Source organism: Oncorhynchus clarkii, chromosome 20 (assembly GCF_045791955.1).
Source record: "Oncorhynchus clarkii lewisi isolate Uvic-CL-2024 chromosome 20, UVic_Ocla_1.0, whole genome shotgun sequence".
Classification (NCBI taxonomy): Eukaryota; Metazoa; Chordata; class Actinopteri; order Salmoniformes; family Salmonidae; genus Oncorhynchus; species Oncorhynchus clarkii.
Genome location: NC_092166.1, coordinates 27,018,450 through 27,040,846, shown reverse-complemented (window position 1 = coordinate 27,040,846; position 22,397 = coordinate 27,018,450). Strand labels below are relative to the sequence as shown.

Genomic DNA, 22,397 nt, shown 5'->3' with positions numbered 1-22,397 from the left:
TGTATTTTGTCTTGGGCACAGAGGAGGGGAGTGCATTTTCTCCAAGGTTTACATTCAGTATTTTGCAGGTTTTCCTATATAGGCCTAATTTTTTCCATCCTAGTCACATTTCCTCATCTGCTTGCATGTGCCTCCCTAATCAAGGTGTTTTGGTACTTCCCCAGCCTACGCTTTTCCGCTTGCTAACTATACCACAAGTCAATATAGTCTACCAGTCTTACTGTCTATCCTGCCCTCTATTCACCATTCATAGTGAAAATAGTGGTAGGTGGATCGATTGCCAAGATCTGCAATAGGCTAACTAGCAATCATACCACACATCAAATCATTCAAAGCTGCACCAACATGTTCAATATACAGTACCAGTCAAAAGTTTGGACACACCTACTCATTCAAGGGTTTTTCTTAATTTCTATTTTCTACATTGTAGAATAACAGTAAAGACATCAAAACTATGAAATAACACATATAGAATAATGTCGTAACCAAAAAAGTGTTAAACAAATCAAAATATATTTTACATTTGAGATTCTTGAAAATAGCCACCCTTTGCCTTGATGACAGCTTGCACACTCTTGGCATTCTCTCAACCAGCTTCATGAGGCAGTCACCTGGAATGCAGTACAACTAACAGGTGTGCCTTGTTAAAAGTACATTTGTGGAATTTCTTTTCTTCTTAATGTGTTTGAGCCAATCAGTTCAAATCAAAGTTTAATTTGTCACGTGCGCTGACTACAACAGGTGTAGTAGTCCTTACAGTGAAATGCTTACTTACAGGCTCTAACCAATAGTGCAAACAAGGTATTAGGTGAACAATAGGTAGATAAAGAAATAAAACAACAGTAAAAAGACAGGCTGTAAACAGTAGCGAGGCTATAAAAGTAGCGAGGCTACATACAGACACCGGATAGTCAGGCTGATTGAGGTAGTGTGTACATGTAGAAATGGTTAAAGTGACTATGCATATATGATGAACAGAAAGTAGCAATAGCGTAAAAGATGGGTTGGGGGGGGGGAACACAATGCAAATAGTCTGGGTAATAATTTGATTACCTGTTCAGGAGTCTTATGGCTTAGGGGTAAAAACTGTTGAGAATACTTTTTGTCCTAGACTTGGCACTCAGTTGTGTTGTGACAAGGTAGGGGTGGTATACAGAAGATAGCCCTACTTGGTAAAAGACAAAGTCCATATAATGACAAGAACAGCTCAAATAAGCAAAGAAAAAGGACTGTCCATCATTACTTTAAGACATGAAGGTCAGTCAATGCGGAAAATTTCAATAACTTTGAAAGTTTCTTCAAGTGCAGTCGCTTAAACCATCAAGCTCTATGATGAAACTGACTCTCATGAGGACCACCACAGCAATGGATGACCCAGAGATACCTCTGCTGCAGAGGATAAATTCATTATAGTTACCAGTCTCAGAAATGGGCAATTAACTGCACCTCAGATTGCAGCCCAAATCAATGCTTCACAGAGTTCAAGTAACAGACACATATCAACATCAACTGTTCAAAGGAGACTGAGTGAATCAGGCCTTTATGGTCGAATTGCTGCAAAGAAACCACTACTAAAGGACACCAATAAGAAGAAGAGACTTGCTTGGGCCAAGAAACATGATCAATGGACATTAGACTGGTGGAAATCTATCCTTTTGCCTGATGAGTCGAAATTTTAGATTTTTGGTTCCAACCGCAATGTCTTTGTGAGACGCAGAGTAGGTGAACTGATGATGTCCGCACATGTGTTTCCCACAGTGAAGCATGGAGGAGGAGGTGTGATGGTGTGTGTGTTTGTGGGGGGGGGGGGGGCTATGCTGGTGACACTGTCGGTGATTTATTTAGAATTCAAGGCACACTTAACCAGCATGGCTACCATAGCATTCTGCAGCGATACACAATCCCATCTGGTTTGCGCTTTATGGGACTATCATTTGTTTTTCAACGGGATGGTGTTCTGCATCAGATGACGTGGCCTCCACAATCACCCAACCTCAACCCAATTGAGATGGTTTGGGATGAGTTGGACCGCAGAGTGAAGGAAAAGCAGCCAACAAGTGCTCAGCATATGTGGAAACTCCTTCAAGACTGTTGTAAAAGTATTCCAGGTGAAGCTGGTTGAGAGAATGCCAAAAGTGTGCAAAGCTGTCATCAAGGCAAAGGTTGGCTACTTTGAAGAATCTCAAATCTACCCTTGAATGAGTAGGTGTGTCCAAACCTTTGACTGGTACTGTACATTTGGAGGCGGCAGGTAGCGTAGTGGTTAGAGTGTTGGACTAGTAACCAACCGAAAGGTTGCAAGATTGAATCCCTGAGCTGACAAGGAGAAAATCTGTCGTTCTGCCTCTGAACAAGGCAGTTAACCCACTGTTCCTAGGCTGTCATTGAAAATAAAAATTTGTTCTTAACTGACTTGCCTAGTTAAACAAATGTATAAAAAAAAATCTACTAAAGAAAGCGTGTCTTATTATCAGAAGTAAAAATACAGCCAGAAAGGCCGGCTAATGTGCCTTCCTAGACCGTATAAACTGTTGACAGTAGACCCACAACTGATCCAAATGGTTTCCTAGGCTAGATGCATTCTTTAGTGGATCATCAATCTCCTAAATTGTCCTAAAGTAATGTGGCCACATATGCTCCCAGCAGGGCCAGTTATTCAGGAAACCTTAACACGCTCTCTGCCTCCTATTTGATCTGAGTGGCTTTCCCTCATGCTTCTAGAACCTAATTCTTCAATATAGCCTTAATATTTGTCATTTCACTTTTAAAGTGTATTACGTTTTATGTGTGGCATGAACACAACAAGTCACAATGTTTTAATCTGAATAGGCTACTTCATAAGTCTCCTGTAGGCTGCCTCCGCAAGTTTATCCACTAATATACTGCGATTCCAGCATCCAAACAGGGCACTGTGCGCCTCCCATTTGATGAATGGAAAGAGAAATCTCCCACTGGGCACACCACCAGTGGGGTGTCCAGAACATTTTGAATGGGGTGGCTAAGGTGGGGCACAGACCCAGTTTAGGGGGGCCATAACATTTTGAACCTTAATCATGGGAAGGTGGATTTTTTTCAAAAGAATTATGATGGTTCAGCACATTACATTCTTCAGCTTTGGTTTGGTATATTTCCCTGTTCAAATAAATCAGCAATCAATTCCAAAAGTCTTGTTACAGTGTTTGCATCAGGGACATCAATTGGATGTGGCTGGTAGCTTAACACCAACAATTTAAAATACATTTTAGTCATTTAGCATACACTCTTCTCCAGAGCGACTTACAGGAGCAATTCGAGTTAAGTGCCTTGCCCAAGGGCACATCAACAAATGATTAACCTACGGTTTTGAACCAGTGACCTTTTGGTTACTGGCCCAATGTGCTTAACCACTAGGCTACTAAAATAATTCCAATCCCTACTTAAAGGCAAATGCAGTTTAGTGGTATGAAAGGACTAACTTTAAGACCATGGGGACACCTGGCCATTGGAAGGGAAGGCTGTTTGTATGGCTGGCTTTATGGACAGCCAGTCCATTCAGCTGCAGTGCAGAAGTAAAGATGGCTGTAGTAGATGGCTTTGGCTAGGTAACTGCTTGCGTGTGCACACATTTTTTATGGGCTTTATAGTACATGTAATTTAACTGTAAAAATGTCCCTTTAAATGTGTCAGGAACCCAAAGAGTCATTATGTTTTCATCTGATTGTCAAAGAAATCACTTCAAACCTTAGGTTAAGTTTGCCTACTCCACAATAAGTCCAGCATCCGAACAGTGTACTGTGCACCCGCAATTTGAATGGAAAGGGACATCTATTACAAACACCATAAGTGTAATGACATTCAGCCTACAAAGTGGTGTGTATTCCTAAAAAAATATATATACAATAACAAAAGAAACAAACTTCTAAAATAATTTCTCATTCATGTCTATCCATGTTTCATAATTTGATCTATTTCACCAAAGAAAGCATCCGGGCAAGGCAAACAGTGGCACTCTGTCTTAGTATTTGTAGCCCATGTATCTGATGCTGTCTGGCCAAAAATAATATGACATGTCCAGTCAGCATCAGATACATGGGCTACACATACTAAGATAGAGGGGCTCTGTTTCGCTCGCTCTGATGCTTTCTCTTCTAGGCAGAGTTGCAAAGAGAAAGCCATATCTCAGACTGGCCAATAAAATGAAAAGATTAAGATGGGCAAAAGAACACAGACACTGGACAGAGGAACTCTGCCTAGAACACCAGCATCCCGGAATCACCTCTTCACTGTTGACGTTGAGACTGGTGATTTGCGGGTACTATTTAATGAAGCTGCCAGTTGAGGACTAGTTTCTCAAACTAGACACTCTAATGTACTTGTCCTCTTGCTCAGTTGTGCACCGGGGCCTCCAACTCCTCTTTCTATTCTGTTTAGGGCCAGTTTGCTCTGTTCTGTGAAGGGAGTAGTACACAGCGTTGTACAAGATCTTTGGATCCTTGGCAATTTCTCGCATTGAATAGCCTTCATTTCTCAGAACAAGAATACCCTGATGAGTTTCAGAAGAAAGTTATTTGTTTCTGGCCATTTTGAGCCTGTAATCAAACCCACAAATGCTGATGCTCCAGATACTCAACTAGTCTAAAAAAAGGCCAGTTTTAATTGCTTCTTTAACCAGAACAACAGTTTTCAGCTGTGTTAACATAATATCAAAAGGGTTTTCTGATGATCAATTAGCCTTTAAAAATGATAAACTTGGATTAGCTAACACAACGTGTCATCAGAACACAGGAGTGATGCTTGCTGATAATGGGCCTCTGTACGCATATGTAGAAATTCCATAAGAAATCTGTAATTTCCAGCTACAATATTCATTTACAACATTAACAATGTATACACTGTATTTCTGATCAATTTGATGTTATTTGAATGGACAAAAAATGTGCTTTTCTTTCAAAAAGTGACCCCAAACTTTTGAACGGTAGTGTAATATTGAATTATGTTTGGTTGACAATACAACCAAATATCAACATTTAAATGTGATGTATCTATTGCTTGGGTAGATTAATCTGTACCACTGACTTAGTCTGGCTTTAATTCCATTTAGTCTACAAATTAATAATTGATATGTTGGATTCACATCTCCATCGCACCCAAAAATCAGAAAACAAAAAAATACAATTAAAATAAAGTTTGAATTAGTCCAATTCTTTAACTTAGATTTTTGGGTCGATACAGCTATTGTTATTTGTGGTCGTAATCATTATTTAGAGTTAATTTAATGAGTGGGGAGGGTGTGCATTTGTTACAGTACAAGGGGACGGTCATGTGAACATATTGTTTATGTTGTGGAGGGGGGGGGGGTGTATTTTTTTTATGACACCTCGAGTGCTTTCGAAGGTTACCTAATCATATTGGAGGGTTGGACCACAGCAACTGAGTCCAATTACGACGTCCACATTTTGTTTGTACATTATTTGGTTGCATTTTCCATTAAAAAAACACATTGTGGTATATATGGACGGAAATAGACGAGGAGCTGAGATGTGGATACAACTCAAGAGAAGTGAAACAAGCAAGACATATGAATGGTAAAGGGAAGGGAAAAAGAGAGGGAGTCCTGTGTTTAGAGGGAAAATGAGGAGCACGTGAAACAGTTTAAGGTGAGAGAAGCAGTATAATCCTTTAAAGCCAGTGTCTAAAACCACACAGATGGGATTTAACTCACTATGCAGCCATAAAGTCCTCAGTCCTTACTTCCACAGATGACCATCTTTAGAAGCTCTAATAATATATTTATTGGTTAATGTCATATATCCTGACTTACCAAGCAAGCACCATTTCAACAGCACTGTCTGGCCAGAAACCATTACAATAACTGCCATAATAGTCCATAGACTAGATATGGGATGGTTTGATACTGGGAAGGAATGTAGTGAACAAAGTACATGATTTAAAGATCACTGGGAAAGTAGTTGGCATCAAATAGGCCCCATTCTACTAAATAATTTGACTGCACCGGGGTCGCCCAACATTCATTTATTAGGTTATATTGGCCACATGCAGGGGCGGATTGACTATCTGCCAATTCTGGAAAATGCCAGATGGGCTGGACCATTTTTTTTGTTGGGTGGGTTGGTCGAAATTGACACACATATTTTTGAGAGCACACTCTACACTGTCACCTCACTTCAAAGCATTCCATTAGACGGTTAAAACCATGATTTGGTCAAATAGTAATGTGCATTATGCTCATGATTCCTATACGAAGGTGTCAGCCCTGTCCCTGTGCTTGTGCCCTCACTGGGGCCTGCCACTGTGATGAGTGAGCTACTCTCTTCTCCCCCATGCACACAGAGGAACAGTTATAGTGGTGAGTTGTATCTCCACACAGAGCAACAGTTATAGTGGTGAGTTGTATCTCCAGAGGAACAGTTGTAGTGGTGAGTTGTATCTCCACACAGAGGAACAGTTATAGTGGTGAGTTGTATCTCCACACAGAGGAACAGTTGTAGTGGTGAGTTGTATCTCCACACAGAGGAACAGTTATAGTGGTGAGTTGTATCTCCACACAGAGGAACAGTTATAGTGGTGAGTTGTATCTCCAGACAGAGGAACAGTTATAGTGGTGAGTTGTATCTCCACACAGAGGAACAGTTATAGTGGTGAGTTGTATCTCCAGACAGAGGAACAGTTATGGTGGTGAGTTGTATCTCTAGAGGAACAGTTATAGTGGTGAGTTGTATCTCCACACAGAGGAACAGTTATAGTGGTGAGTTGTATCTCCAGAGGAACAGTTGTAGTGGTAAGTTGTATCTCCACACAGAGGAACAGTTATAGTGGTGAGTTGTATCTCCACACAGAGGAAACGTTATAGTGGTGAGTTGTATCTCCAGAGGAACAGTTATAGTGGTGAGTTGTATCTCCACACAGAGGAACAGTTATAGTGGTGAGTTGTATCTCTAGAGGAACCGTTATAGTGGTGAGTTGTATCTCCACACAGAGGAACAGTTATAGTGGTGAGTTGTATCTCCAGAGGAACAGTTATAGTGGTGAGTTGTATCTCCAGACAGAGGAAACGTTATAGTGGTGAGTTGTATCTCCAGAGGAACAGTTATAGTGGTGAGTTGTATCTCTAGAGGAACAGTTATAGTGGTGAGTTGTATCTCCACACAGAGGAACAGTTATAGTGTTGAGTTGTATCTCCACACAGAGGAACAGTTATAGTGGTGAGTTGTATCTCCAGAGGAACAGTTATAGTGTTGAGTTGTATTTCCAGACAGAGGGACAGTTATAGTGGTGAGTTGTATCTCCAGACAGAGGAACAGTTATAGTGGTGAGTTGTATCTCCAGACAGAGGAACAGTTATAGTGGTGAGTTGTATCTCCAGACAGAGGAACAGTTATAGTGGTGAGTTGTATCTCTAGAGGAACAGTTATAGTGGTGAATTGTATCTCCACACAGAGGAACAGTTATAGTGTTGAGTTGTATCTCCACACAGAGGAACAGTTATAGTGGTGAGTTGTATCTCCAGAGGAACAGTTATAGTGGTGAGTTGTATCTCCAGAGGAACAGTTATAGTGGTGAGTTGTATCTCCACACAGAGGAACAGTTATAGTGGTGAGTTGTATCTCCAGAGGAACAGTTGTAGTAGTGGTAAGTTGTATCTCCACACAGAGGAACAGTTATAGTGGTGAGTTGTATCTCCAGTGGTGTTTTTAATTATTGTATTTGTTTTAAATATCAGCTGGTTAAAAAAAAGAGGAGGTCCAAGACTCGCCAGTCACTGGTACAGAAATGGTTCAGAAATGGTGTACTGTAGTGCCAATGTTATGTGTCAGTGCTACTGCCTGTGTAGGGTGTATCGGGTGTGTGTGAGTTGGCGTCACACTGCGATGTGGGCTGGTGTGGATAAAATGCCAGGGCTGAATTCTTGTCCCAGTCCACCCCTGGCAACCTGATGGCCAACAACCTCCCCCCCATTCTTGGCTCAAAACATCAAACTTAGAACTGTTCTTATTGGCTGGTCTTGGTTCATGATTGACACCTTTACAAAAAAATATTGCAGTTTTAAAACTGCAGTAAAAGTGCAGTAGCTGCAGTCGACTGTGGTATTTTGGATGCAGTAATAGCAGAATGACTGCATTGTACTGCAGTTATACTGCACTCTGACTGCAATATTTTTTGTAAGGGTAGTTTGTGGCAATGCCGTCCATTTTGGGGTTAGTTAGAATTCACCATGGTCACATTAAACCAGACATATGTTCCAGTGGTGAAAAGGAGAGCAGTCAATGTAAGCAACACTCCAAAAAAGAAACCTCCCAGTTCTCTCTTAACCAAACATTGACAGAGCCCAAATCTATAGTCAATAAAGTACAAAGTCAGCCTTTCCACCATGGCCTAAGGTTAGTATGTTATGAATGAGTCAAACGTGCCATACTTCTATTAAAAAAGAAATAGGGAAACTAATGTGATATTGCTGCAGGGGGGATATGGCTCAGTACAGCTCAGCATGGGAGGACTTGGCCATGCTGTGGACCAATGTATTAACCAGCCACACGGAGCCTACTGTCTCTCTGGGAGTCAGTGTGCTTGGCCCGGCAGCCAGGTGCTATATTTACATTTTAACTGCTGGCACGGCCCCAAAGCTTGGGCCTTAAACTTATCTTTGTACTCATCCCCATTAATGGGTGCTGGGGTCCTGTTTAGAGGCCCCTTTGTTTATACATTTCTTGCCCGCTATATATACATATTAGTAGTTATATTATGTTGAGGCCCTCCGGTCGTCTGCCGATTTCATTGAGGTTTTTAGTTCCCTTTTCTTGTATTGTATTGAGTTTGTTTGCCCACGTTCCACTATCTTCCGGGGCTTGTCTCTAGGAGAGTCATAGTTACTCCCGCCGTTTACCCGTGCTTCATTGAATTTCTTCACTTTGACATTCAGAGCACTGGGCAGAAATCACATCGCGTCATCACCCACCTTGGGCCTTCGCGATGCTTTGTTTTAATTAAACAGTCGGATTCCCCTGGTCCGCACCAGTTCTAAGTCAGCTGCTAGGCGCCGGCCGAGGCAACCCCCCGGAGACCCCGCGTAAACGAGGCCAACGAGCACCGTAGCTGGGGAGATAGTTGTGAATGGATGAAGTTCATCTTTTCAACTCAGCACTGCATGTTCTTTGCTTGTGGTGCAGTAGATCAATTATCCTTCCTATGGCTAGTTTGCAGAGACTGTGGGACCCTGAAGGTATTTAGCATTCAATCTGGACACCATCTAATAACCCTCCCTGATTCCCATCAGTCACTCAGACAACTTGGCATGGATAGAAAGCAGCAGCACGCTTCAAACAGTAGTAGGGATAACATCTCCCACCATGACATGACAGGCTGGGTGGATGAAGTAGCTTTGGGGAGAAGAGAATAGGCCACAGTTTGTTCTGTCCGTTTCCTGTCTCGCTCGATAGGTTTACACTGTGGCTTTGATGCCCATTCAACACCAAAGAACCGAAATAAACAAAACCGAGGAATCTGTTGCAAAAAAAAAAAGCTGCACTGTGGCTTTGACCCTCATTCAACACAGAAGAACCAGAAAAGAAAAGATAGAACAAATATTACAACAAATGTTATGGTTAAAATCAAATATTTTGATTAATAAAAAAATTCTAGTTTAAAAATTCTATTATATTTATTAATGATATTATGAATAGAAATGGAGGAGTTATGTCACATGTGCAGTTATCAAAAATAATTGGGAATATCTGCTCAATCCAAATTTACAATCAACTGATTGCAGCACTATCACAAAAATGGAGGAGGCAAGTGGAAAAGGGAGAAGGTAGGGAACTTGTTATTCTGCCATATATTAAAGATTAAAGACAAATAGTCTGAAAGGAACAGGCATAAATAGAAAAATGTACCAGTTTCATCTGAGGACAAAAAGGTTGACAGCTGCACCATACAAGTTGCAAGGTAAATTGGATGAGATTTTTGATGTACCAATTCCATAGCATATGGTTTATGAACTGGTACAAAAAAACTACACTTGACTCAACAATTAGAGTTATTCAACATACATTATTATATACAATTCTTGCCACCAACAGAATGCTATATGTTTGGGGCATACAACAATCTCGGCTCTGTAGGTTTTGCTGTGAAGAGACAGAATCAATAGGTAATTTATTCTGGTATTGCCCCTATGTAGCTTGTTTCTGGTCATAGGTTCAGGAATGGTTAAAAAATCACAACATGAACCTTACAAATAGCAGTGTTGGGCAAATCTGGAAAGCCATAGTCAGTCAATAAATAATATAATAATACTCGTAGGAAAGGTTTTCTTCTTTAGCTCTGGATAATATACGATTAGAACGATTCAAAAATGTTGTAAATAATCCCAGCACAATTGAAAAATATATGGCACATGGAAACCAAACAAGGGCGGTCTATGGTGATAAGTGGGATGGGCTGAGAGTGGCTGAGGGTTGGTCTATGGTAATAGGTGGGATGGGCTGAGAGTGGCTGAGGGTTGGTCTATGGTGATAGGTGAGATGGGCTGAGAGTGGCTGAGGGTTGGTCTATGGTGACAGGGGGGATGGGCTGAGAGTGGCTGAGGGTTGGTCTATGGTGATAGGTGAGATGGGCTGAGAGTGGCTGAGGGTTGGTCTATGGTGATAGGGGGGATGGGCTGAGAGTGGCTGAGGGTTGGGATTAAAGAGTTTGTTTAGTAATGTATTATTGTTATATATAAAAGTACCATGTATTTGAAATGGATATGTTAAAAGAGTATGTCAAATGTATAGGTAAAATGTATGTACAGTGGGGAGAACAAGTATTTGATACACTGCCGATGTTGCAGGTTTTCCTACTTACAAAGCATGTGGAGGTCTGTAATTTTTATCATAGGTACACTTCAACTGTGCGAGACGGAATCAAAAAATCCAGAAAATCACATTGTATGATTTCTAAGTAATTAATTAGCATGTTATTGTATGACATAAGTATTTGATACATCAGAAAAGCAGAACTTAATTTTTGGTACAGAAACCTTTGTTCGCAATTACAGAGATCATACGTTTCCTGTAGTTCTTGACCAGGTTTGCACACACCGCAGCAGGGATTTTGGCCCACTCCTCCATACAGACCTTCTCCAGATCCTTCAGGTTTCGGGGTATTACGGACTTTCAGCTCCCTCAAAAGATTTTCTATTGGGTTCAGGTCTGGAGACTGGCTAGGCCACTCCAGGACCTTGAGATGCTTCTTACAGAGCCACTCCTTAGTTGCCCTGGCTGTGTGTTTCGGGTCGTTGTCATGCTGGAAGACCCAGCCACGACCCATCTTCAATGCTCTTACTGAGGGAAGGAGGTTGTTGGCCAAGATCTTGCGATACAAGGCCCCATCCATCCTCCCCTCAATATGGTGGGGATCCCTAAAGAATGATATTTCCACCTCCATGCTTCACAGTTTGGATGGTGTTCTTGTGGTTGTACTCATTCTTCTTCTTCCTCCAAACACGGCGAGTGGAGTTTAGACCAAAAAGCTCTATTTTTGTCTCATCAGACCACATGACCTTCTCTCAATCCTCCTCTGGATCATCCAGATGGTCATTGGCAACCTTCAGACGGGCCTGGACATGCGCTGGCTTGAGCAGGGGACCTTGCGTGCGCTGCAGGATTTTTATCCATGACGGCGTAGTGTGTTACTAATGGTTTTCTTTGAGACTGTGGTCCCAGCTCTCTACAGGTCATTGACCAGGTCCTGCCGTTTAGTTCTGGTCTGATCCCTCACCTTCCTCAGGATCATTGATGCCCCACGAGGTGAGATCTTGCATGGAGCCCCAGACCGAGGGTGATTGACCGTCATCTTGAAATTCTTCCATTTTCTAATAATTGCCTTCTCAGTTGTTGCCTTCTCACCAAGCTGCTTGCCTATTGTCCTGTAGCCCATCCCAGCCTTGGGCAGGTCTACAATTTTATCCCTGATGTCCTTACACATCTCCCTGGTCTTGGCCATTGTGGAGAGGTTGGAGTCTGTTTGATTGAGTGTGTGGAAAGGTGTCTTTTATGCAGGTAATGAGTTCAAACAGGTGCATTTAATACAGGCAATGAGTGGAGAACAGGAGGACTTCTTAAAGAAAAACTAACAGGTCTGTGAGAGCCGGAATTCTTACTGGTTGGTAGGTGATCAAATACATATGTCATGCAATAAAATGCAAATGAATTACTTACAAATCATACAATGTGATTTTCTGGATTTTTCTAGAAATTTAGATTCCGGCTCTCACAGTTGAAGTGTACCTGTGATAACAATTACAGACCTCTACATGCTTTGTAAGTAGGAAAACCTGCAAAATCGGCAGTGTATCAAATACTTGTTCTCTCCCCACTGTATATGTAGCAAAAAAGCAACAACAAAAAAAAACTACGATATTTGTCCTCCGAAGAGGGAGGGGTTAACTAACATAGCAATTTAAAAAAAATTATATTTAAAAAACCCCACAGAAGAACCTAAATAAATAATTCAGTGGAATCTGTGTGTGACAGCAGCACCCACCAGGCTCCTAAAGCACCACCTAATTACCGCCTTCGTTCCCAAGGTCATAGAGGAATGTGTTCCAAAATGAATTACACTCCCACTTTATCTCTCCTCCCTCTATTTCTCTCTCTCTCTATCCCTCTCTTTCACTTACTTTCTCTCTTTCTCTCTCTCCTTCTCTTCGCTCTAGCTAATGGCTTACATATGTGTGCTGTGTGGCTACAAAAGAGATAGCTTTCATTTCTGTGACACACAATACTGCCCCAGCAGCCCTCAGACCGACAGTCAGTCTGTGCCGTGTGAAGAACAGAATGCCCTGTTAAGCTTAGCTTGCTGTACACACACACCAGCCATTTGCCAACCCACCTGTCCAAACCACGAGGTCCTACTAATCCATTTTTGTAATTGCCGCCTATTTATCAAAGGAATGAGAGAGACAGAGAAGATAAGAGAACTCGTGTGTTTTCTAACTTCTTTCTACACTCGTTTCACATTTCACACCTGATAGTTGAAAAAACATCTTGATGTGTGTGTATAACGGATGTGAAACGGCTAGCTAGTTAGCGGTGGTTCTAGTGTAACGGATGGGAAACGGCTAGCTAGTTAGCGGTGGTGCGCGCTAAATGGCGTTTCAATCGGTGACGTCACTTGCTCTGAGACCTTGAAGTAGTGGTTCCCCATGCACTGCAAGGGCTTTTGTGGAGCGATGGGTAACGATGCTTCGTGGGTGACTGTTGTTGATGTGTGCAGAGGGTCCCTGGTTCGTGCCCGGGTATGGGCGAGGGGACGGTCTAAAGTTATACTGTTACATGTGTTCTAATGTGTGTTCACGATGCATTAGAGCTTTTCTTCTGAATGTTTTATAGATACGAAGGTGTAAATGCAGGTGTGTGTGTGTCTGGATCCAGACTTTTAAGGAGATAAAGGGGAGGGATCTAAACACCGGTAAGGAGGCAGGGTGTAGCCTATGTGAGGTAAGAGGGACTCTTGTACATGTCATCAACAATGGGCCTGAGGCCTCGAATACCACACAGCAGCTGTGGCTTGAAGAGTTGAACTTGTTTTTTTTCTCTCTTTCACTCTCTCTCTCTGTCTCTCCCCATATTTTTCTTTTCCCAGCAGACCAGCCATTCAACAAAAGAGGTTGAAAAAAAGGTGTTTTTAAATGCAAGACTCATAGAGCTATGTGAGGCCTATGCTACCTCTGGAATGGCCCCATATGTTTCACATTATAAAGGTCTCCAGCACAGCAAAGCCCCAAAAAGCATGGAGACCCAAACCAATGCAAAAGACGGCTCAACAAATAGGACATGTACAGTTGTGCAATTCTCTCACTGTGTGAAAAGCTGCAGCCAAAGCTTGATGAGGAGATCATGGTTTTTAATGAACTACACTCACTGTCGAATTCAAACAAATCACAACCACACTGCTTGTAGTTTGAATGACACCGGTAATAACCCACTTCTCTCTCTATCCTGAATCCCGCCTGGTATTTTGAATCAATTCCCCGAAGCGAAATGTGCCTGAACCACAGGTTAAAACTTCCCCAGACTCCATGAAACTACTCCACTTACTTTGATGAACTAGTGCAACACTGAAACCAGCTCCCCTGCAAGTATAGCACTACAAACAACTTCAAAACACCAAACCTTACCGTTTTAGAAGCAAAGAAAGTCACTTTTATTTTCCTCCTTTCTTTAAAATCCTTCGTCAGTCAGACACTGCTAGGGAGAGGTGGGTAAAGTCCAGTCCAGGTGAAGACGAGTAAAATAGCTCTCTGCCCGTCACACAGGCTTAGAGGAAGTTGACTGGCTCTCCTCTGCTGGAATGCGGTGATTAGAGGCACTTCTTCTGTGAGCTCACTTTGTTCAGGCTCTGCTGCCCCCACTACTGCTCCCTCCCAGGCTGTTGCTGCTGGCTCCTACTACTGGCTGTTGCTGCTGGCTCCTACTACTGGCTGTTGCTGATGGCTCCTACTACTGGCTGTTGCTGCTCCCTTCCAGGCTGTTTCTGCAGGCTCCTACTACTGGCTGTTGCTGCTCCCTTCCAGGCTGTTGATGCTGGCTCCTACTACTGGCTGTTGCTGCTCCCTCCCAGGCTGTTGCTGCAGGCTCCTACTACTGGCTGTTGCTGCTGGCTCCTACTACTGGCTGTTGCTGCTGGCTCCTACTACTGGCTGTTGGCTGCTGCAGGCCGTGTTAAAATGGAAGCTCTGCTCCCATCAACCCTCAACACACTTCCTCCAGTCAGAAGAGGCTGCTAGCTGCTGCAGCCGCCACAAGTTCTGGCACGGGATAGTCCTCCCACTGTGTTGCTGCCTCCCTCCCTGATCCCTCCCTCCTCCACTTTCCCTCCCTTCCCTTCCCCTCCCTTTCCACACACACACACTTTCCACGCACACACACACACACGCACACACACACACACACACACACACACACACACACACACACACACACACACACACACACACACACACACACACACACACACACAAACACACACACACACACACACACACACACACATACACCAGTGGTGGAAAAAGTACTACTCAATAGTCATACTTGAGTAAAAGTAAAGGTACCTTAATAGATAATGACTGAAGTGAAAGTCACCCAGTAAAATACTACTTGGGTAAAAGCCTAAAAGTATTTGTTTTATCAACAACAACAAAAAACACACTACCTACTCATTCAAGGGTTTTTCTTTATTTTTACTAGTTTCTACATTGTAAAATAATATTAAAATGGAAGCTCTGCTCTGTGCCTGAACTGCTGCTCTGCTCCCATCAACCCTCAACACACTTCCTCCAGTCAGACGAGGCTGCTAGCCGCTGCAGCCGCCACAAGTTCTGGCACGGGATAGTCCTCCCACTGTGTTGCTGCCTCCCTCCTTGATCCCTCCCTCCTCCACTTTCCCTCCCTTCCCCTCCCTTTCCACACACACACACTTTCCACGCACACACACACACACACACACACACACACACACACACACACACACACACACACACACACACACACACACACACACACACACACACATATACACCAGTGGTGGAAAAAGTACTCAATAGTCATACTTGAGTAAAAGTAAAGATACCTTAATAGAAAATGACTAAAATAAAAGTGAAAGTCACCCAGTAAAATACGACTTGGGTTAAAGTCTAAAAGTATTTGTTTTTATCAACAACAACAAAAAACATACTACATACTCATTCAAGGGTTTTTCTCTATTTTTACTAGTTTCTACATTGTAAAATAATATTGAAGACATCAAAACGGTGAAATAACACATATGGAATCAAGTTTTCAACAATTAAAACACAATTTATATTTGAGATTCTTCATATAGCCACCCTTGCCTTCATAACAGGTTTGCACACTCTTGGCATTCTGGCTCATGAGGACCGCCACAGGAAAGGAAGACCCAGAGTTACCTCTACCCAGAGTTACCCTTGAATGAGTAGGTGTTCTAAAACGTTTGACCTCTAGTGTACTTAAGTATCAAAAGTAAATGGAATTGCTCAAATGTACTTAAGGATCAAAAGTAAAAGTATAAACAATTTCAAATTCCTTCTATTATTAAGCAAACCAGACAGCAAAATCTTTTTTTTTTTTTTATTTTTTTTTTTTTACTCATATTCAGGGGCCAGACATAATTTACAAACAAAGCATTTGTGTTTAGTGAGTCTGCCATATCAGAGGCAGAAGGGATGACCAGTGATATCATTTTGATAAGTGTATGAATTGGACCATTTTCTTGTCAAAATGTAACGGGTACTTTTGGGTGTCAAGGGAAATGTATGGAGTAAAAATTACATTATTTTCTTTCGGAATGTAGTGCAGTTAAAGTAAAAGTTGGCAAAAATATAAAGTAGTAAAGTAAAGTACAGATACCCAAAAAACTACATAAGTAGTACTTTACGCCACTGATATACACACACACACACACTGTTACGATCGTTATAAGGAGTGGACCAAGATGCAGCGTGGTATGTTTCCATCCTCTTTATTAGGAAAAGAAACTCAAAGAAAAAAACAAATAAAGCGTAAACGAAACGTGAAGCTCAATGAAGTGCTCGCAGGCAACTATATCTAGACAAGATCCCACAAAGCACAATGGGGAAATGACTGCCTAAATATGATCCCCAATCAGAGACAATGAAAAACAGCTGCTTCTGATTGGGAACCATACCAGGCCAACATAGATCATAAGTCACCAAGATAACCCACCCTAGTCACTGTCACGCACCAACCAACATAGAGAATAAACAGCTCTCTATGGTCAGGGCGTGACAGTACCCCCCCACCCCCCAAAGGTGCGGACTCCGACCGCAAAACCTGACTCAATAGGGGAGGGTCCGGGTGGGCATCTACCGTCGGGGGCGGCTCCGGTTGCGGGGCGAAGTAACCACTCCGCTCGCAGATACGTCATCTTCCATTGCGGCTCTGGTGCGAGGATCGTCGCTGGAGGAACCGAACCGTGGGTCGTCACCGGACCGTGGACCGTCGCCGGGGGCTCTGGAACGTGGATCGTCGCCGGAGGAACCAGACAGTGGATCGTCGCCGGAAGCTCCGGACCGTGGATCGTCGCCGGAGGCTCTGGACCGTGGATCGTCGCCGGGTGCTCCAGACTGGGAACACTCGCAGGAGGCTTTGGACTGGGAACCCACGCTGGAGGCTCTGGACCGCAGACTGTCACTGGAGGCTCTGGACTGCCGACCATCGCCGGAGGTTCTGAACTAGGAACCCTCGCAAACACGATGAGTTGAGTTTTTACCAAAAAGTTATATTTTGGTTTCATCTGACCATATGACATTCTCCCAATCATCTTCTGGATCATCCAAATGCTCTCTAGCAAACTTCAGACGGGCCTGGGCATGTACTGGCTTAAGCAGGGGGACACGTCTGGCACTGCACGTCTGGCGGCGTATTGTGTTACTGATGGTAGACTTTGTTACTTTGGTCCCAGCTCTCTGCAGGTCATTCACTAGGTCACCCCGTGTGGTTCTGGGATTTTGTGATCATTTTGTGCCTCTTGTGATCATTTTGACCCCACGGGGTGAGATCTTGCGTGGAGCCCCAGATCGAGGGAGATTATCAGTGGTCTTGTATGTCTTCCATTTCCTAATAATTGCTCCCACAGTTGATTTCTTCAAACCAAGCTGATTACCTATTGCAGATTCAGTCTTCCCAGCCTGGTGCAGGTCTACAATTTTGTTTCTGGTGTCCTTTGACAGCTCTTTGGACTTGGCCATAGTGGGGTTTGGAGTGTGACTGTTTGAGGTTGTGGACAAGTGTCTTTTATACTGATAACAAGTTCAAACAGGTGCCATTAATACAGGTAACGAGTGGAGGACAGAGGAGCCTCATAAAGAAGAAGTTACAGGTCTGTGAGAGCCAGAAATCTTGCTTGTTTGTAGGTGACCAAATACTTATTTTCCACCATAATTTGCAAATAAATAAATACAAAATCCTACAATGTGATTTTCTGGATTTTTTTCTTCTCATTTTGTCTGTCATAGTTGAAGTGTACCTATGATGAAAATTACAGGCCTCTCTCATCTTTTTAAGAACTTGCACAATTGGTGGCTGACTAAATACTTTTTTGCCCCACTGTATCCGTCCCAAACCCACTGGCTCTATAAGTCTTTGCTAGGTAAAGCCCCGCCTTATCTCATCTCACTGGTCACCATAGCTGCGCTCCAGCAGGTATATTTCACTGGTCATCCCCAAAGCCAACACCTCCTTTGGCCGCCTTTCCTTCCAGTTCTCTGCTGCCAATGACTGGAACGAATTGCAAAATTCACTGAAGCTGGAGACTTACATCTCCCTCACTAACTATAAGCATCAGCTGTCAGAGCAGCTTACCGATCACCGCTCCTGTACACAGCCCATCTGTAAATAGTCCACCAAACCACCTCATCCCCATACTGTTATTCTTTTGCTCTTATGCACCCCAGTATCTCTACTCGCACATCATCATCTGCACATCTATCACTCCAGTGTTAATGCTACATTTGAATTATTTTGCCACTATAAGTGCTCACTGGCAAGTACACATAAACAAGATCCCACAAAAAAACAGTGGGGAAATGGCTGCCGAAATATGATCCTCAATAAGAGACATCGATAAACAGCTGCCTCTGATTGGGAACCATACCAGGCCAACCTAGAAATAAACAACCTAGAGTACCCACCCTAGTCACACCCCGACCTAACCAAAATAGAGGATAAAAAGCCTCTCTGTGGTCAGGGCGTGACAAGTGTGCTGGCCTTTCTGTCTTTTTCAAGCTTTAATCCTGCAATTTTTTTAAAGGAAAGTTAAATGATTATTATGGATTTAATATGATATTGGCCAGCTTGCATATGCTTTGTATCTATAGCAGTCTTAATAACATGAAACCAGTGCTGGCAAACCTAAAAGCCTTCAAACTTATTTTGCTAACTTAAGTGTCTGGCGCCCTCAAGGAAATAGCTCCTTCAAGGGTTCCCTTCACTCTCATTTAAATGTTTATTCACAACATACATCTGGTATAAATTAATAAAGATAGGACCACCATCAAAATTTGATTTGTGAATGGAAGTATTGTATGTAGCACATTAGAGGTATTCTCTCACCAGCAATATTTATTTGTATTTGTTTTATGATAATACATTTTTATTTTTATTTTACGTGAAATATTTAGCTTTGTCTGAAGCAGAAAAAGGCAGGAAATTCAAAAGATCATTTGACCTATGCACTAACAAGTTGTGAAGCTGCGTATGCTAAAAAAGCTAGGTCAAATTAGCTTTGGATTTTTTTTGTCTTTTTCGGCTTCAGACATATACTACATTTTTCACTTAAAATGTAGTTTTAAAATTAATTATCAGGGGGGATTCCTAGAAGCTGTGATAACAGGGACAACAGTGCAATTGTGACACCCATTTTACTGTGATAGCACTGTACACAGTTGTCAGTTTATATTCTATCTATGTATGTTCTTTACATACAGTATGTCGGCGTGAGACAGATTTTCCACAGATAACAGCCCACAATAAGAGCAATCAGCAAAGAGCAATGAGGACCCTGGGTGTATTTACCTTTTATCTGTTGTGTAATGTTGTAGCTACCTTAACTAGATATACGTAGGGGACACTGTACCATTAGTAAGCTAGCTAGCTAGTTAGTTAGTTGCCATCGGCAAAAAGCTGGTTTTCAAGGGAAAAGGAAGAGACCCTGTGAACGACCTCTGATTTTGGACGCGTGCCTCGCTGTTTACAGTGAAATTTATTCTACGCCTGCTACGTTAGGTTGACGTAACATGGACATCATTAACAACTGTAGGCTTGCTAGTTAGCCTCACTTCTTCCTGCTAGAATGTCAGCAAACGTTAACTAGCATTAAGGGTTGAAACATTAGCTAGCTCGCCAGTTATTTAGCAATTTTTTTGACGTACCTAGTTATATATTGCTTTGACCTACTTAGCCAACGTTATCAACGAGAGAGACATTCAGCTCATAAGAATCCAAGCTTGTTGTCTTACGTTAACGTTAGCTGTAACCAGGCACCTGAGTTGACTTACTATTTCTACAGACAGGGGGAGGCCAGGGTGCTGTAACCCCAGATAAAGCGGCGATAAAAGTTGGCAAACCCCAGGAAGCATTGCAGCTGCTCCCTGGATGTAGGCTGAGGCTAATCCACCACCACTCTCACCTTCTCGGGATCCATCTGGACACTCCCATCAGAGATGATGTGGTCCAGAAAGGGAATGATGGAGCGATGGAACTTGCACTTTTCCACCTTAACAAACAACTGGTTCTCCAGAAGGTGCTGAAGAACCTGTTGGACGTGGTGCATGTGTTCTTGTGGGGGAGCGGGAGAAGATGAGGATGTCATCAATGTAGACGAAGACAAACCAGTTCACCATGTCACAGAGAACATCATTCACCAGAGCCTGGAACATAGCAGGGGCGTTGGTGAGGCCAAAGGGCATGAACAGATATTCGTAGTGGCCGCTGGCCGTGTTGAAGGCGGTCTTTCACTCGTCCCCTTCTCGTAACCGCACCAGATGGTAGGCGTGTTGTAGATCCAGCTTGAAGAAAACAGTGGCCCCCTGGAGCAGCTTGAAGGCCGAGGAAGTGAGTGTTAGCGGATATCGGTTCTTCACAGTAAAGTAGTCCCCGTTAGTCAATGCACGGATGCAGGGTCTTGTCCTTTTTCTCCACGAAGAAGAAACTTGCGCCAGCGGGAGAGGAAGAGGGATGGATAAATCCTGTAGCTAGGGAGTCCCCAATGTAGATCTCCATAGCCTTGGTCTCTGGTCCCGGCAGAGAGTACAGACATACCCGAGGTGGAATGTAAATCCCGCCGTCATAGGGGCAGTGCGGCGGAAGGGAAGTGGCCCGGGAATTTCTGAACACCTCACGGAGGTCCTGGTAATCCGCGGGAATGGTGGAGAGGTCCGGAGCAACTTCCAAGCCCCCAGGAAGACGTCCCGGGGCAAGTTGCGCCGACTTCTGACAATGGACAATTGCAGAACGGACTGCAGCCCATGATAGCACCCATACACCAGTTGATGAGGGGATTGTGTCGCTGGAGACAGGAGAATCCCAAAACCATGGGAATCTGGGAGGTCTTAATGAGCAGGAATTGAATGGTCTCGCTGTTATTCCCAGACACAGGTAGGTTGATGGGAGTGGTGTTATGAGTGACCTGATCAATAGAGCGCCCGTCCAGTGCTCTAACATCCATGGGAATGGAGAGGGGCTGAGTGGGGATGTTCAGCTCGGAAGCCAGTGTGTCGTCCAAAAAGCTCTCATCGGCCCCAGAGTCAATGAGGACCCAGAGAGATTTGGACTGATTTCCCCACAGCAGAATGACATGAGTTATAAGTTAGGGTTTTATCTAACATTAGGATGATAACATCTCTACATTCAGAAATGTGTTTTAAATTAAATATCCTTGAAATGTTATCCTACCATTCACTAAAATGTTGTGCACAACCTTTTTTATTTTATTCCACCTTTATTTAACCAGTTAGGCCAGTTGAGAGCAAGTTTTCATTTACAACTGCGACCTGGCCAAGATAAAGCAAAGCAGTGCGACAAAAACAACAACACAGAGCTACACATAAACAACCGTACAGTCAATAACACAAAATAAAGAAAAATAGAAAGATCTATGTACAGTGTGTGCAAATGTAGAAGAGTAGGGAGGTAGGCAATAAATAGGCCCTAGAGGTGAAAATAATTACAATTTAGCATTAATACTGGATTGATAGATGTGCAAGTAGAGATACTGGGGTGCAGAAGAGCAAGAGAGTAAGTAATAATATGGGGATGAGGTAGTCTTAACCCCCTCAGGAATTGTTTCCCAACTCCATCCCTCAAGTACCCCCAACAGAACACATTTGTGTTGTAGCCCCGGACAAAGCCACCTGATTCAACTCATTGAGGGCCTGACGATTAGTTGACAAGTTGAATCAGGTGTGCTTGTCTGGGGCTACAAGAAAAATGAGGAAGAGGCAAAGCGAGAGGGATAACTGGGCCCAAAATTGGTCTCCTCCAGCAGGTGGCTTTTTTTGTTTCACTCACCAAGCAAGGAGTTTTTGCATGGAAGTCAATGAGTTAACAACAAAAAAATGTAATGGCTTATTAGCTACACGTGGCTTATTTGATCGAATAGAAGTTCTGTGATGCTTAGGATGTTACGAGTGTACAGGGAATAATCCCGACAACTTTGAGAAAAAAAAAACACTTTATATCGGAGTTGTGCCTGTTATTCACATCTGCCATTTTATTGGCTAGAATGGTCCCACCTGATCTTGCCTTCATTTTTAAGACATTTATTGTAATCGTTAGAGCGGCCACTTGAGTATCTGGTCAATATAATGGGCAATCTGTGCTGTT

General features: G+C 42.9%; 1 protein-coding gene across 1 annotated transcript in view; it reads right to left on the bottom strand.

Moving 5' to 3' along the window:
- Positions 1–14,339, bottom strand: part of LOC139376142 (tensin-3-like) — an 82,074-nt gene extending 67,735 nt beyond the window's left edge. The window contains exon 1 of the mRNA XM_071118383.1: positions 14,156–14,339. The gene's annotated coding sequence lies outside the window, so the exon portion shown is untranslated. The remainder of the gene's footprint in view (positions 1–14,155) is intronic.
- Between the last annotated feature and the right edge of the window lie 8,058 nt (positions 14,340–22,397).